Source organism: Meles meles, chromosome 10 (genome assembly GCF_922984935.1).
Source record: "Meles meles chromosome 10, mMelMel3.1 paternal haplotype, whole genome shotgun sequence".
In the NCBI taxonomy this organism is placed as follows: domain Eukaryota; kingdom Metazoa; phylum Chordata; class Mammalia; order Carnivora; family Mustelidae; genus Meles; species Meles meles.
The window spans coordinates 6,308,319-6,321,813 of record NC_060075.1 but is presented as its reverse complement, the minus strand read 5'-3'; positions in this window follow the sequence as shown (position 1 = coordinate 6,321,813).

The following is a 13,495-nucleotide window of genomic DNA, read 5'->3' as shown; positions in this document are numbered from 1 at the left end:
TCAAATGTAATAGACCAACTTGGGATGACCGGCTGGTGTAACCGACGAGCGCCAGCAGGTGGCAGCAGAGAGTCCTCCCACCTGGGACTCGCTGCAGCTTAACCTGCCCTGAAAGTTCGTGGCCTTTCCGCCCGTGTTGCACAGTCTCTTAAGGAGAATCTTATGGCCCGGATGCTTCTAATTCGTTATCCTTCTGGAACACATGTAATCAAATATGGGTGTGGTGTGGCAGAAAACATCGTGCGCCAGGTGTCACGACACCCGGATGTCACACCTTTGTGGTTAAATTCATTCATTCATTAATCAATCAATTTAAAAGAAATGGACTTTAAAACTTTTAAAATATTTTTCTAGATTTATTGAGATATTATTGGCACTTAACATACCTAAGTAAAGTGTACAGTAGGATGACTTGATACCTGTGTGTGTTGTGAAATGATTACCACACTCTTTCTCTCACAGAGTTCTCTTATTTTGGTATGTGTGGCGATAACATTGATAACCTACCCTCTTAGCAACTTTCAAGAGTATAATTTGATTATGCTCTGCTTCTTGGAAAGGGTCGACTCTGTCCTTGGCCCCAGAGACAGGCTTGGTGGGGCGTCCCAAGGCCACCACCTGCAAAGGAGGATTTTTATTTAGCTCAGAGTTCTCATGTTGAGTGATTCTTTATTCTCTATCCATATTTGGTCCGTCCGAGCCTTAGCACGAGCCCTTAGCCCACGGAGCAGAAGCACCCGAGTTTGAGAAGCAGGAGGCAAGTGACTCTGAGGTTCTTTCTGGCTCATGGCCGACACCCACCGCACCACCCAAATGCTTGCTGCTGATGTCCCCTTAGCGGACCTAAAGGTCTTGACACCGTGAGGGGTGTCCCCAGGAGAGCTGGCCCCGGGGCTAGATGCCTGCCCATCTGCCCAGCCCCGATATTCCACAGGGAAGGAGGAAGGTGTAGCTTTCCTTCGGGTAACGTCTAGCTGGGATGGAGCGGGGGGTGGTTCTTTAAATGCTCGCACTCACGTCCTTGGTCCCCAAAGCCCCGCATGGCGCTGGATTCTACCATCCGGCCTCCCTGGGACCGGGGATACCAGGAGGATGATATCTATGGGTTGATATCAGAAAATGCTATTCTGGACACATATATAATTATCAAATTATGATGAACCCAGGCGAGAAAGGATTCGTTATGCTTCTGGAACACACGTCATCAAATACGGGTGTGGTGTGGCAGAAAACATCGTGGGCCAAAAGGTCAAAAATACTGGGGGAGGGGAAGGAAGAAGCCGGCAGGATGGGGTTAGGAAGCAGGAAGGGGACTGTGTCCTTGGGGAAGGGAGACAGTTGCGCTTGGAGGTGAGTGGAGTGGTCCCTCCGTCTTTCCGCTCCTCTGTCTCTGTCTGAGGCAGGAAGTCCCAGGGAGCTCCCCTGTGGCACAGGCCCCTTGAGGAGGTTTGGGGCTGAAAGGTGGGAGGCGTTGGTTTCTACCGCGGTGCCTGCTGACATTTGACAGTTGCCAGGCTGGGTCTGGGGACCTGCTATGTACGTGTTTTGGGTTTCTTGGCTTTCTGGCTCCTTTAGAATTTACATTCAATAGAAAACACCAGGATGTCCACGGTTATAGCAATGATCACGAAATCACTGATCTACACCCCAAACTGGGGTCAGGGCTGTGGTGGAGAGAGTCACAGCCAAGAGGTTGGGGCTCACGGTCAGAGGGGACCCGTTTCCTGGGTGCTCGGGGCAGGGGCCTGCGCTGGCAGTGACCTGGGCCAGGCTGTCAGAGTGACACCTCAGAGAGTCTCCAGGCTGAGGCCCAGGGCTCAGCGTGTGGTTCCCCAGCAGAGCCTCAGGCTGGAGGTGAGGGAGGCTGCTGGGTCTCACAGTCTCTGGGTAAAGCTGGACTCTCCTCTCGTAGCCCTTTTCCTCCAGACGCTCATTTTCTGCCCCGCGGGGCTCAGCCCTGAGCTGTGAAGGTCTGACCCGTCCCCTCGCTTCAGTCCCTGCAGGCCAGAGTCAGCAACACCGGCCACTCGTCCCCCAAGCCCTGCTTCCGGCTGCCGCGGAAATTGATTCAGTGATGCACCCAGACGCCTCGCGGCCCCTGATCAGGCAGTGGGTAAGTGCCGTACGGACAGGGTCCTCTGGCCCCTGACAGCTGATGCGCTAGGTAAGAGCTATATCTCCGTCACGCAGACGAACAAACTGAGACCCAGGGTGGCTAGAACCGGCTCCGGTACCCACCGGTGGTGAGAGAGAACTGGTGTTCGGATTCGGGGGCGCGTGACTTTGCCCTGACCCGCCTCTGCTGTCCCCGGGGCCTCTGGGCCCCTGACACTCCTTTCAAGATCCAGGGACCCTCTTGAGTGTCTGTTGACAGTCACCAGCTGATTACCCTGCATGGCCGAGGACTTTGGGGTGACCGTTGCGTCCGTCTCAAGCACTGACCGGGGCCAGCTGCCTGCTAAAGGAGAGCCTCACCGGGGCCCCAAGTTCCTCCCGAGGGCAGGCGTGGCTCCCCGGCATGCAGGAGGGCAGGCTGACCCCGGCCACTGGTCTCCACCTCGAATTCCCTCCCATGGCCACCATCTCCTCAAGTCTCAGGTCCCAACTGAAGGGCCAGGAGCCAGGCCCACTCCGGCCCTAAGAGGACACATCACCTGCTCAGAAAGCTGACATTGGGGGCCAGATGTCCACTTCCTTGTCTGCAGAACAAGTCCCTGGGTATCCCAGCGGCAGGGGCCCCCGGACACCACTGTGGAAGGGTCCTCTGGGGACAGCGGTGCGGCTCCAGTGGGAGCCCAGGAAGCTGGGCACTGGAGGGCACCGTGTGCTCACGGGGTTCCTGCATGCAGCAGCTCGGGGTGCAGTGCGGGGGGGGGGGCTGTGCTGGGTCTGAAGCCCGGGGAGCTGGCCCGGCGCCAGGACCCCAAGGCAAGCCAGAGACAGAATGTGCAACTCCTGGGATACATGTCCAGAAACCCGGAATGGAGGAGTGTGGGCTTTTTCTCATTTACTCCTACATTCATTCCCTCACTCATTCGTTCATCCCCGGATAGGGGTGCTCTCCCTCATAGGCCGGCTTTGTGGCTGCAGCTGGAGTTGCCGCTGGAAGCCAGGGCGGGGTCCTTGCCTGCCGGGAGCTTTCCCCATGCGCAGCGGTGTTCCAAAGGTGGGGAATGACCCAGACACCCCAGAGGAACAGCTTGCTGTGGAGGTCGCGTCACGGCCAAACGCCTTCCCTTTCCATCTCAAGTTCCACAGGATTCTTGCAGTCAAGGACATGCGCAACCGTCCCAGCCACCCATCCCAGGTGCTCTTCGTCTTGTAAAGCTGAAACTCCGCGTCTGTAAAATCATAATTCCCCATTCCCCTCTCCCGAAAGCTTTGCTTTTTATAGGTGAACACATTTGAAGAATTTGGAGAAACTTCTGGGAGAAGAACCAGTGTGAAGCTGTCTCCCCTCACAGTAGCTCTGGGAGGCTGTAAGCTCCGGCACAGGAATTCCCCTTCCCTTTAGGCTGACATGTTCCTTCTCTCTGGGTGGTTTTCTTTACGTTAAAATCCGGTCTCTCACTATCTTTTAACCACTCTTGACCTTTCAGAGGTCTGATACAAACACGCTTTAACCTCCGAAAAGCTGTTTCGCTACCATTATCGATCACTTGCGGCTTAAGAACTTTCTATTTTCACTACTGATTCAGGTCTCTTGGACTCTTGCGTCTGGTCTGGGTAGCTGTAGAAACTTCCAGAAACAATTCAGCTCTTCCATTTCTTTGCTGCCAGCTGAGGTGGAGAGAGAATGGCCATCGCCATAACAAGGGAGCCCTTTGTCTTGCCTACAATTAACACCGCAGGACACAGCCAGCCAGCCTGCAGGACAGCCCTTGGTGCCCCTTCATTGCAAGGGGCCAGCACGGCTCTCCCTGCCCTGTGCTCTGGAACCCCTCACTGGAAGAGGCCATGGTGGGTCTTGTGGAGTGGGGCGGTGGCGTGTGGGGGGTGGAGCGCTCTCCCAGCCGCTTAAGTCATAGGAAAGTGTCTCATGACAGTTCCCCCCCCCCCCCAGGGGAGAAGCAGGAGCACAACGTGTCTGTTTCTGGCGTTATTTCCTGGTCGCCATGCACCGGGTGTCGGGGAGCGGCTCTTCTCCTAGGCCTGCCGGGACCCTTTTCCAAACACTTCGGCCTGCTCAGCCCCTGACGGCAGCAAGGGCGACTTCCTGCTTCCTGGCCAGAGGACAAGGTCAGCCTGGTCTTGCCAGACACCAGCCTCGCCGCCTGGTGCTTGCCCCCTCTGCTGGGTCTCTCCTTTGGAGAAGAAGGGACAGAAAAACGAAGAGTTCAGGAAACAAAACCAAAAATAGCAGCAGCATCAGGGGGAAAAAAAAAACACTCAGAAAACCCCAAACCAAAATACACAGGAAAGAAAACACATTAAGAACTCGCTGGGGGGATCACAGAGTGGGGTTGGGGGCTGCAGCCCAGAGGGGACTCGTGCTCCGCCGCTTCTGCTCGGGCCCGGAGCCCTGGGAAAAAGTCCTGCCAGGTGCCCAGAGTCATTTGCAGGAGGCGCCGCCCTCCCGGCCCAACACCCCAGGCCTAGGGGATTAAAGCCGGGGAGAGTCTGCGACTCTCCATCTTGACTCTTGATCTCTGGGTTGTGGGTTTGAGCCCCACACTGGGTGCCGAGATTACTTGGAAATTGTAATCACTTGGAAAGATTGCTCCTTCCCAAGGTGATCCTGAGTCTAGATAAGACACCGGCAAAATTTGCAGTAAAGGGGAGAGAAATTGGGTGGTAGTCCGAGGGGAGAGCGGGGTAGGGGAGTTTTCTTTTCTGAGGATGAGAGAACACGCCTGGTCGCATGCTGTTGGCAGTGGTCCCGGAGACAGGGGACACACAGATGGCCTCGGGTGAGGGGCGCTTGTCAGATCCGGGTGCCTGAGAAGGGGGAAGAAGAGGGGCTGGTGTACAGTCAGAGGAGCTGGGCTCAGGCCAGGTCGGACAGGTTGGTCGAGGTATTGGGAAGGCAGGTAGAGTCCATGGCACAGCCCAAGGCGAGGAGCGGGGGCAGTGGAGGTGGGGGGAAGGTGGGGTGGGCACGGGTGGGGGGTGGGACTTAGCCCCACCCTTTCTGTTTTCTTTAAGAATGAAGAAGACAAGGTCACCCACTGAGAGGGGATGGGGAGGTAGGCGAGTGTTAGAAGAGAGGGGAAGCTAGGAAGTAGTTGGCTGGGGCAGTGGGGAAGGGCTAAGGCTGTGAAACCCACCCGGACACAGGGGTGACAACCAGAACGGGACAGTAACAGGAACGTGAAGAGAAGCCTGCCAGCAGGTGTGTGTGCCCCCTGCCAGCCACTCCCTCCACGCAGACGCAGGTGTCGCCAGGTGCGTTCAAACTTGAGACCGGTCTGTCTCTACTCCTGCCCCCTCCCATCTCCCCCTTCTTAGAGAACTTACTGTAGAAACCTTGTCATTGCAATTCTTTCTCCGCCCCTTCGAGATCTTTTCAATCTTTTAAAAAGCCTCCTCCCAGTCGACAACCCAGAACTGTCGTTCTCAGGGATGTGGGTGTCATTCCTTTGAAATGTACCCATCCGGGGAGTGGCCCATCTCCCAGTCTCTGTGGGAGGGCAGATGCCTAATTGATGGGGCGCCACTCTGCGGACACACATGGTGACCAGTGTGCCCTCGCGTCCTCCAGCACTCTGCCACCAGCTCACCCGAATCCTTCAAGTCCCTGACCCGAGTGGTCTTCCCTGATGGGTTGGCTTTGTCCAGGGAAGGTTTGCTCCTACCCTCCCCCCTGGGGCTTTGGTTTCTGATCCGCTCTCCCTGGAAGGCTGCAAAGCGAAGTTCTCATCTTTCCGGGAGTGGGGTGGGTGCGGCACAGGCCACAGGGAGCGCATTCGTCCTTGCTTTTCAGTTCTTGCTCTGGCCTTCTAGTTCCTTATTGCTTTAATGCTTCCTGGATGCTTTTGAGAAGACAACAGTTTTATCCTGCTTAATTTCGGTTGTTTCCAATGGGGGGCTGACATGAATACAAAAGGGAAGGAGGAATCAGTCATGACCTTTGGGACTTCTCTGCCTATCCTATCTCTAGTGCCCGAGACTCAGTGTCCCCAAACTAAAGTGCCCCTCTCCCCGCCCAGACATGAGTCTCCCACAGCTCTGTCTCCGAGAAGGCCACCAGAAGGGCTGTGACCCCAGACATTCCACAGCCAATCGGCCTGGGATGGCCGCCAGCCTTTACGTGAATGAGAAAATGGTGTCTCTTCTTCAAGTGAAACATTTATAAATGAGCAAACTCTTTCATTTTTAAAATTTTTAATTTTTTATTAACATATAATGTATTATTAGCCCCAGGGGTACAGGTCTGTGAATCGCCAGGTTTACACACTTCACAGCACTCACCATAGCACAAACCCTCCCCAATGTCCATAACCCCACCACCCTCTCCCTACCCGCCTACCCCCTGCAACCCTCAGTTTGTTTTGTGAGATTAAGAGTCTCTTATGGTGAGACTATGGACTCTGAAAAACAACCTGAGGGTTTTGAAGGGGCGGGGGGTGGGGGGGTGGGAGGTTGGGGAACCAGGTGGTGGGCAGTAGGGAGGGCACGTATTGCATGGAGCACTGGGTGTGGTGCAAAAACAATGACTACTGTTATGCTGAAAAAATAAATAAATAAAAATGCAAAAAAAAAAAAAAGAGTCTCTTATGGTTTGTCTCCCTCCTGATCCCATCTTGTTTCCTTTTTCCTTCCCTACCCCCCAAACCTCCCACGTTGCCTCTCAAATTCGTTGCCTCTCAAATTCATCGCATCAGGGAGATCATATGATAATTGTCTTTCTCTGATTGGCTTATTTCGAATGAGCATATTATTTCTTAATAAGTACTGTAACAAACAAGGACATTTCATTCCATCAGAAAACTGTCAAAATATGCGAATTTAGTTACAAGGCACTTTACTACCATCTGCCAAAGTCGTAGTAAACATTCAACTCCCATCAGTGAAGTTAAACAACATACAACACAGCTTTTTGAAATAAGGCATTGCCTGTGTCTTGAACAGACCTCCCTTTGACGTGGCAGCCTGAACACCTGCCAGAGCAACCCTGAATTAGCCTCTTTAAAAATTTAAAGATTATTTCATTGTCTCCACCTTCCTCTTTGCTCCCGTGGCACCCCTGAACACACCTCTATGACAGTTCCTGTCCCATTGTCCCGTGACCATGGTTCAGTCCCTCTTCCCATCATCTGACTGATCTCCTTCAGTGGAGATCTGTCTTGCAGGGTCTTTGAGCCCCTGTGTCTAATACGCTGCCTGGCCTGGTAGATGTTCGCATAGTTTGTGTCTTCCAGGCTTGTATGATTTGGGGAAGGCCAGCCCTCTCCCTCCTCACCTCCTCAGAGAGGAAGGGAGGAGTGCCTGGAAGTGGTCTTGCCGCCCTTGTCATTAGCCACAAAGCCACTAGGGGGCAGGAAATCCCCATCCTTCCCTAGATGCCAGCCCAGCCAGCCTTCCCCACAGAATTCAATTTTTCAAGGAGCCGTGTGCTGAAAGATCATTTTGCAAAAACGGTCAGCTCAGCAGATAGCTTGCTAAATCAGTGAGGAATTATTTGAAGCCGTGGTTTTACTCAGAATGGTCCCCAAATGCTTCATGTTTCAGAAGAAGTGAGCTTTTCCTGAGCTCGGTTTCCTAATTTCTCTATTTTGGGGAAATGATAGGAAACGAGGCTGTGACTCTGTGCCCCTGAACTGACCTTCACTCCTGGGAGGACACAGCTGGGATGGTCAAAAGGTGGGATTGAAGGCTTTTTTCTGATTATTTTAATGAATTGGGTTTTTCCCGACAGTACACATTTATTTTTTATTTTTATTTTAAATTACTTTTATTAACATATAATGTATTAATTGCCCCAAGGGAAATGAATTGATTTTATGTGAATTGACCTAGCACCCCAAAGAGGGGCGGGTATTGTTTCTGGAAAGGTCCTTCTCACTAGGGGCGTAAATGGGGTGGGGAAGGGGAGAGGCTGCTTTTTTCTTTTTTCCTAACAGTTTATTTATGTTTTTGAGTGAGAGAGAGCGAGAGATAGAGAGAGAGAGAGCACAGAGAGGGGCAAAGGGAGAAGCAGACTTCCAATGGAGCCTGACACGGTCTCGATCCCAGGATGCTGGGATCCTGACCTAAACTGGAAGGCAGACGCTTACCTGACTGAGCCACCCAGGAGTCCCTGGGAGAGACTCTTCTCACCAAGATGTGGCCTGTGCAGACCCAAGTTCTTGGTGGGCAGGGCCACATCTCCAGGTTTTCTTTGGTTTCTTAATGAGGGGGAACATGAAGACCAGCCCAGAGGGGAGACGGACCCCTTAGGACAGAGCAGCCCCTCAAAACTTGCTCAGCAACCCCCCCCCCCCGGCTCCGCCCCCAGTCTCCCTCTGGAAGTTTCCGCACCACCTCAGACATTTCAAAGACCAAGCTTGGTGTGATGGTGGGAGCTCAAGTTCAAGGACCATCGGCTTCCACCTTCCCATTAAACGTGTTGTCACAGGGATGAACCTCCAGGACTCGACCTAAAAAGGGCAAAAACAGTTTCTGATTCCACTCATACGAAGTATATAAATCCCTCAAAATCACAGAAACAGAAAGGTGAGGGGCGCCTGCGTGACTCATTTGCCTTTGGCTGGGGTTTCTATCCCAGAGTCCTCCTCCGGGGGAGCCCCCAGGGGGATGGTGCCTGCAAGGACTCCCTGCTCAGCGGGGAGCCTGCTTTTCCCTCTCCCTCTGCGCCTCCAGCAAGCTCTCCCGCTCTCAAATAAATAAATCAAATCTTAAAAAAAAAAAAAAAAAAAAAAAAGACAAGAAAAGAAACGAAACAGAGTAGGGCGGTGGTTACCAGGGCCAGGGGGAGGGGAAACAGAGGCTAATGGTACAGTTTCACTGTCTCAGAATGGGAAAGTTGCGGAGCTCTTTGCACAAGGAATATACTTGGGGCTCCTAACTGTGCACTTAAAAATAGCTAAGACGGTAAATTTATGTAATGTTATGCGTGTGTTGCCTTTTTAAAAACCATAATTAAAAAAAAAGAAATAAAAACCATAATAAAGTAAGTTTCAGTATTCGACTGCGTTCTGCAGTAGGGGACTTTCAGAAACCATTATCACTCACAGAAGCTTCTTTTATGGGGCTGCCGGTGTGGCTCGGGGGGTTCAGGTCATGATCCCAGGGTCCTGGGGTCAAGCCCCGCATCGGGCTCTCCGCTCAGCAGGGAGCCTGCTCCCCCCACTCCCGTCTGCCTGCCTCTCTGCCTGCTTGTGATCTCTGTCTGTCAAATAAGTAAATAAGATCTTTTTTTGGGGAGTTTCTTTTACAGACGACTGGGAAGCAAGGGAGCGTTGCGAGCGCTTCCCCAGCTCTAGGAAGGCGTCTCTTCGCGGGACGCGGCGCGCTCCCCAGGTCGGCCGAAGGGTCCCGCGCACGGTGTGAGGAGCTGCTGGGGGTGGGGGAGGGAGAGAGAAAGCAGCGTCTGCCGGTTTCCGCGGTCTAGGAAGGGGTCTGGTGTCGGGGCGGCGGCGGTCACCTGGAGAAGAACCCGTCCCCGCCCTGGCCGGGGTCAGCCTCTGCCGGCGCCGCGAGTCCGTCCCGGGGTGGGGGAGCCCCGCACAGTGACCCTCTCTGGGGACCCCCCGAAGCTCGGCCTGGGCTCCAGCCCCCGCGCCGCCCCTCCAGAACCGAGCCCCCGCGCGTCCCCCGCCCCCCCACCCTTGGCCCGGCGGTGGCGCGAAGCTGGCACCGGTGAGAACGCCACCCCCCACCCCCACCCCAGCCACACCAGAGCGGGGACCTCTCGGTGCTCGCCGCTGCTTTCTCTCCACGCGGCCCGCGGGGACCTCGGGGGCTTCCCCGGAGCCCCGGAGCCTGCGACGCGCGCGGGGGTCGAGGCCGCGGCACGTGGCGACCAGGATGGGCAGCGGGGTCCCCTGGAGGGCGGGCAGCGGGGTCCCCTGGAGGGCGGGCAGCGGGCTCGGGCTCCCCCCACCCCGGCACCAGCCGCTCAGGCCGGGCCCTGGGGTGGGGGTGGGGAGGCTCCAGGGGGAGGGCGTCCTCGGGGGGCGCCCCCACCCCACTTAGGGACCGATGGCACGGCCAGGTCTGGGTCGGAGGCAGCCCGCGGGAGGCCGCGCAGCCTCCCTGCGAAGCTAGCAGGTGGGTCTTCCAGGTTCGCTTTTCCAGTATTTTCCTTCCAGGTTCACTTTTCTAGTATTTTCCTTCCCGTGCACGTTTGGGTCCCATTAACTGAGCACTGAAGGTGCCAGTGGTTGCCAGAAACAAGACTGATTTCACGCACAGTTAAGCCTCTCGGGCTCTCACTTTTTTTTTTTTTTTAATTTTTATTTATTTATTTTTTCAGCGTAACAGTATTTTTTGTTTTTGCACCACACCCAGTGCTCCATGCAATACCTGCCCTCTCTATTACCCACCACCTGTTCCCCCAACCTCCTCCCCCCTTCAAAACCCTCAGGTTGTTTTTCAGAGTCCATAGTCTCTTATGGTTCATCTCCCCTTCCAGTTTCCCTCAACTCCCTTCTCCTCTCCATCTCCCCATGTCCTCCATATGAATGGATAAGGAAGATGTGGTATGTATACATGATGGAGTATTATGCCTCCATCAGAAAGGATGAATACCCAACTTTTGTAGCAACATGGACGGGACTGGAGGAGATGATGCTGAGTGAAATAAGTCAAGCAGAGAGTCAATTATCATATGGTTTCACTTACTTGTGGAGCTTAACAAATGACATGGACGGCTCTCACTTTTGAACTCTGTCTCCTCCTCCTGATGACTGACCTGCCGGGCTGGGACGGAGTCCTCCCCAGGCTGAGCTCTGGAAGCATCTCTGGCCATCTTCTTCTGTGGGTGCGAACTGCCCCTTAATGTGGGACAGGTCCCCACACGGTTGGGAGCTTCGCTCCGATGGCTGAAGCCACGCCCCCCTGGGGCTCTATCCTGAGACCTGAGGGCTGATGGGGAGTCGCAACTGAAGTTCTGGACAGAAAGTTCGCTCTTTCCCTCTCCAGTAACCCGCTGGGGTCTGCAGACGGGTCTGGGAGATGAGGGAGGGCAGCGCGCGTAAAGGAGAACTGAGGGAGGGGGGTTTGGCTCCTGTTTGTCCTTAAAAGTGTTTTTATATCCTGGGGAGAAAATGCTACAGGTTGGCACCTGTCCACGTGGAGAAGTGGCGTCCTGGTTCAATACGGCAGCCTGGCTAGGAGTTTAGCAAAGACTAATTTAGTCACTAGGATGGGCAATCATGTAAAAAAGCAGAGCGTAGTGGGAAATAAATTCCTTTCTTCTTCAGATCTGCTGGGGGTGTCTGCGTCCTTCACCTATTTACTCACTACTGTCTTTTTTTGGTCTTTTTTTTACTTAAAAAAGTTGATGTACAAAAAAATACCATTTCACTGGCTTGGGATACAATATAAGATCACTCTCTCTCTCTCTTTTTAAGATTTTATTTGACAGAGAGAGAGCGAGCACACGTAGGGGTAGCCGCAGGCAGAGGGAGAGGGAGAAGGACGCTGGGCTTCATCCCAGGACACTGGGATGATGATCTGAGCCAAAGGTAGAGGGTTAATGGACTGAGGGGTGTCTGCTTCTCCCTCTCCCTCTGCCCCTCTCCCAGCTCATGCTCTCTCTGAAATAAATAATAAAATCTTTTTTTAAAAGATGAAAATAAAATAAAATAAATATCTAACAAAGCAGAATGGAAATGAAAAAAAAAATGACATCACTTTTATCTTCCTCTTCATTTCCTAAAAACGGTTTTTCCTCCTTTCCTCCTTTCGTCCTCTCCCCTATGATCATTCACTTAGCAACATTTATGGAGTGTACGCTATGTACCAGACACGGTATTGGGACCCCTGGACACAGAACAAGACAGGAGCGGTCCCTGCGCTTAAGGAGTTTCATACTAAGAGCGGTAGAGAGAAAAGAGCACATAGAAGCTAGACACGGTAAATACTATCAGATAGGAACAGCATCGTGAGCAAAGTCAAGGAGATGAAGGGGGATGGAGAGTTACGGGGAGGGTCTCTTCATCCAGAAACATGTCGGGGTAGTCTCAGGAGCATCCCAACGGTGACTGGACCTCAGCTGCCAAGAAGTCTGTTTCTCCTTGGCGTGACAGCTCTGAGGTGTGTGTCCAGGTCAGGCAGCTTCGCCTCCTGCATCCTGTGGAGATCCGGAGACACAGATCTAGAGAACAGTCCAGGCCTCCACCCGTGGCAACTTCTTTGATCCCCACTCAGTCCATTGCCTTTTTCTCATGGTGGGCTTTTGGGAGGAGGAGTCTGCGCACTGCCTTTCCCGGCTTCTCCCAGCCAGGGCTCTCCCGTCCCAGTCTTTAGGTCTTTCAGCTGCTGGTTTTTGTCTTCAAGTTCATAGCCATCCACGCCGTCACAAGCAGGTACTTAGCAGCAAATGCCTTCTCTAAGCTGTAGATGTGGCGAATAAACCAGGGCAAATCCTCCTTCTCCCAGGACTTAACCTTTCAGTGGTGGGAAGACAAAAAAGAAAGCAATAAGCAAGTCAATGCACAGTGTGAAAGGTGATTGCTGGGAAGAAAAATAGAATGGGGGAGGGGGGACACAGAGTGCTGGTGGGGCATCAGGGAGGGTTGCTCTTAATTACAGGATGACTGCAGAATGCCTTCTGCATTACAGGGACAATATGGCAAAGACCTAAAAGAAGAGAAGCTGCCTTGCACAGCACTGGGGGAAGAATGTTCTAGTTCAGATGAATAATCAGCATAGAGCCCCAAGGCTGCAAGTTTGGGGACTAGAAGGGAGGCTGATGTGACTGCACCAGACAAGCAAGGTGGAGGGGGGTGGGGGATGAGATTGCAGAGGCAGCTGGAGCCCAGATCGGGTAGGGTCTTGTCGACCACTTCAAAGGCTTTGCCTGTTACTTCAAGCCCTTGGGAAGCCGTTGGGGGATTTTGGAGTGACGGGGGACATTATCTGTGTCTTGTTTTGGTAGGAGCACACTGGCTGCTGATGGACAGTAGGCTCCGGAGGATGGAAGCCGGGGACCAGTGACAGTGGCCCTGCAGAAGTCCAGTGATGAGCTCGTGATCAGTTCAATCTGGAAAAATGACGACAGGCTTGAGATGGAGAGGACTTCAGCTAAGTGGTGAGAAATGGGGAGGAGTTTTCCAGACAGACAGGAGACTGGTGCAGGGAAGGACATGCTGGACCTTCTGGATACCTGGAGCCTAGCTGGCGGAACCGAGGTGGGGTCTCTGATTGGGAAAGGCATCCCCAAATGCACGCTACACATTCTTTTCAAGCCTGCGTGAGACATTTACAAAAATTTTATTGTGTTAAAAAGTAGATCTCGGGGGCCTGGGTGGCTCAGCCATGAAGCGTCTGCCTTTGGCTCAGGTCATGATCCCAGGGTCCTGGGATCGAGGCCCACATCGGGCTCTCT